Consider the following 4,464-nt stretch of genomic DNA (forward strand, 5'->3'; position numbering starts at 1 on the left):
GGGTGGGGAGAGTGTGTGTGCGTGTGTATACACCAGGATAGATGGGGTGGGGAACTGTGTGTGCGTGTATGTACACCAGGACAGATGGGGTGGGGGACTGTGTGTGCGTGTGCACCAGAACAGATGGGGTGGGGGACTGTGTGTGCGTGTGTGTACACCAGGACAGATGGGGTGGGGAGAGTGTGTGTACGTGTGTGTGCACAGCAAATTTTGTAAAATTAAATTCTAAAAATTGTTAATTTGTATAGCATTTTACAGGTCTGGAGAATAGAATTCTCTGAAGTAAAAATGGAGGTTTTTCATGCATTCCTTGGTCGCTGACATTTGTTTATGGTGGAACACCACCATAACCCATGAAAGTGGACACGGTCCACAGCACAACAAGGAGGATAGCTCCGTCACCCTGGGCAGCAGCCAGCTGCTGTGCTGTGCCCTTAGCCTGTGTTCCCAACAAGAGCGCATATCTGACAGTCACTGCTCACATGATGGAACCTTAAAAAAAGGCTAATAAAGACAGAAAAACCATTGGAAAAAGTGCAGGGAATGCCAAGGTTATTATTACTATAAATTAGCAAATTACAGTGCTTTGAGAAAGTTCAACATAACCGCCTTTATAGCTGCACAGATGACCAAAAGGGTGACTGTCCTTCCATGAGCTGTTTGCTCCCAAGGCCCTAGAAATCCAGATCAGAGCTCATCATGTCTTCTTTTCTAAGTGCCCTGGGATTCTCATACAGCGGACTGGTTTTAGAGGAACCTCCTCCTAAAGATGAGTTCTTTGCCTGGACATAGGGCTGTGTGCACCAACCTCAGAGCAGGCTGGGAGCAGGGGCTGTCTTTTCACTGGTGAGCTGCAGGCCAAGAGGGACAGACAGTTTGCACAACAAACTACTGTCTTGACTCCAAGACCCACATCCACATACCTGGCCCTGTGACCTTTACTCCACTGATTTTAATTAGACATTTGTTTTCCATTTCCACAGATACCTTTTTCCTAACTAGAGTGCTTAAGTATTTTAACTTTTCCACATTGTTTCATGCTCTGTAAATCCAAAGTTGGGATCCTCTTCGTGGTATAAAGCTGGCCTGGCTGAGTGGAATTGGCCTCACTCTCCTATTGGTCTCAGGACTGGTCAGATGGGGACAGAGCTTAGCGAGTCTGAGATGTGAGACCGGGGTCCTGAGGCCCCAGGAGGCTCGGCTGGGTGCGGTGTCGTTGGAGGTTCACCCCGGCGGCCCTGCCGTCTCCTCTCATGTTCTAACCTCTCGGGTACAGTCCGTCCTCATCTCTTCAGCTGAGTGACCGACACACAGCCCTGTTCCCAGCCGGGCAGCTGGTGTGGGCAGTCAGGGCGCTGTGCCCTCCTGGGCCGTGTCTGGCTCAACCCCTTATCAGAAGCCAGGTCCCACTGGCCGAAGGACAGTGGACTCTCGGGACCTGGTCTCCACGTGACCGTCTTCCGACTCCATCGGGCCCAAGCTCTGGTGTCTTGGAGGAGGAAGCTCGTGGTGCTGAGCGCGGTCAGGGGAACACAGCTGGGCCCCTGCGCCCTGTGTCCCAGCTCTCGGCTGGGTGCTGGTGACCATTTTCTCCGCAGGTCCGCCCTCCTCCTGCCCCAAAGAGCGGCCGCCCTCTGCCCCAGACACTCACTCATTCGTGCCATGTGCGACACGTTTGACTAAAGGAAAGCCCACCCTCTCTCGGTTTTAAAAGGACAGTCAGGCTGTTAAAATGCAACACACAAGCCAAGGCACACCTCCAAAGGTTAGACTCGCGAAAGAACCCAGAGATGGGCACAGGAGAACTTACGGGAGCGTAAAGCCCAGGAGACGTCGGGACTGTGGCTCTTGACGCGAATCGTGGCAGTGGACGTGGAGACATTCATTCATGCCAAAAAGACGTCGTGAGCACCAAGGGAGCGAAGGCGCTGCCCGGACATGCTGGGGAACAAGAGGACGCTGTGACGGGGCCTGCTGCCCTTGGAGTCTTTACATGTTGGTGGAATATCTGGGAGCAGACACTCGGAGCAGAGGACAGGCTCCGTGAGGCTGGAAGTGCCGGTACCAGCTGGGCCTGTTCCTGTGAGAAAATATGAGAAGCCACAGTTCAGTTCAGTTGCTCAGTCGTGTCCGACTCTTTGCGACCCCATGAACTACAGCACGCCAGGCCTCCCCGTCCATCACCAACTCCAGGAGTCCACCCAAACCCATGTCCATCAAGTCAGTGATGCCATCCAACCATCTCATCCCCTGTCATCCTCTTTTCCTGCCCTCAATCGTTCCCAGCATCAGGGTCTTCTCCAATGAGTCATCTCTTTGCATCAGGTGGCCAAACTATTGGAGTTTCAGCTTCAACATCAGTCCTCCCAATGAACACCCAGGACTGATCTCTTTCAGGATGGACTGGTTGGATCTCCTTGCAGTCCAAGAGACTCTCAAGAGTCTTCTCCAACACCACGGTTCAAAAGTGTCAATTCTTCGGTGCTCAGCCTTCTTCACGAAGTCCAACTCCCACATCCATACATGACCACTGGAAAAACCATAGCTTTGACCAGATGGACCTTTGTTGGCAAAGTAATGTCTCTGCTTTTTAATATGCTATCTAGGTTGGTCATAACTTTCCTTCCAAGGAGTAAGCATCTTTTAATTTCATGGCTGCAATCACCATCTGAAGTGATTTTGGAGTCCAGAGAAATAAAGTCAACCATTGTTTCCACTGTTTCCCCATCTATTTGCCATGAAGTGATGGGACCAGATGCCATGATCTTAGTTTTCTGAATGTTGAGCTTTAAGCCAACTTTTTCACTCTCCTCTTTCACTTTCATCAAGAGGCTTTTTAGTTCCTCTTCACTTTCTGCCACAAGGGTGGTGTCATCTGCATATCTGAGGTTATTGATATTCCTCTGGGCAATCTTGATTCCAGCTTGTGCTTCCTCCAGCCCAGCGTTTCTTTTTTTTTTTTTTTTTTAAAGCATCAAATGTCATTTTTTTTTTTATTAGTTGGAGGCTAATTACTTCACAACATTTCAGTGGGTTTTGTCATACATTGATATGAATCAGCCATGGATTTACACGTATTCCCCATCCCGATCCCCGCTCCCACCTCCCTCTCCACCCGATTCCCCTGGGTCTTCCCAGTGCACCAGGCCCGAGCATTTGTCTCATGCATCCCACCTGGGCTGGTGATCTGTTTCACCATAGATAGTATACATGCTGTTCTTTTGAAATATCCCACCCTCACCTTCTCCCACAGAGTTCAAAAGTCTGTTCTGTATTTCTGTGTCTCTTTTTCTGTTTTGCATATAGGGTTATCGTTACCATCTTTCTAAATTCCATATATATGTGTTAGTATGCTGTAATGTTCTTTGTCTTTCTGGCTTACTTCACTCTGTATAAGGGGCTCCAGTTTCATCCATCTCATTAGGACTGGTTCAAATGAATTCTTTTTAACGGCTGTGTAATATTCCATGGTGTATATGTACCACAGCTTCCTTATCCATTCATCTCAGCCCAGTGTTTCTTATGATGTACTCTGCATGTAAGTTAAATAAGCAGGGTGACAATATACAGCCTTGACGTACTCCTTTTCCTATTTGGAACCAGTTTGTTGTTCCATGTCCAGTTCTAACTGTTGCTTCCGGACCTGCATACAGGTTTCTCAAGAGGCAGGTCAGGTTGTCTGGTATTCCCATCTCTTTCAGAATTTTCCACAGTTTATTGTGATCCACACAGTCAAAGGCTTTGGCATAGTCAATAAAGCAGAAATAGATATTTTTATGGAACGAGCCACCAATGACAGACAGAGGGAAGCTCGGTTCCTCTGAAGTTCTGAAAGCGATCCTCTTGCTTTTTCGTGAGAAGCCACAGAGGGGCTTTAAGTAAGCAGTAGCATCATCTGCTTTTTAAAAAGTAAATGAAAAAAAGAAAAAAAAAAGTAATGAGCCTTATGCTAACAGGGAGGAGAATGGTGCTGTCCCCATCCTGAAGGGGCGCGGGGGTCTTGTTCCTGAGAGGGCCACGCCGACACCTGATGTGGCCCAGGGCTTCCGGCGGCTCCCCCACAGCAGGTGTCTGTCTCCAGCGGGGAGCCCCGGGTGGTGCCTGATGTGCCTGGTAAGAAAATCAGTTTTCCAGTTGATAGGGGACTCACTTCCTCTGTCCTGACCTCTCACGTTGGGCCGCTTTCCTCCAAAAGCTGTACCATGAGCGAGGTCCACTGAAAGCCTCACACCCGTCTCTTTACTTGGCCTCTCAGTTTGAACGAGTGTCCTCCGTCCACGGAATTTTGCAACCATGAGTACTAGAGTGGAGTGGGTTGCCATTTCCTTCTCCATCTTCCCAACCCAGGGATCGAACCCAGGTCTCCCGCATTGCAATGAGACCTGGGTTCGATCCCTGGGTTGGGACGATCCCCTGGAGAAGGCAAAGGCTACCCACTCCAGTATTCTGGCCTGGAGAATTCCA

This window comes from Dama dama, chromosome 4 (assembly GCF_033118175.1).
Source record: "Dama dama isolate Ldn47 chromosome 4, ASM3311817v1, whole genome shotgun sequence".
Taxonomy (NCBI): domain Eukaryota; kingdom Metazoa; phylum Chordata; class Mammalia; order Artiodactyla; family Cervidae; genus Dama; species Dama dama.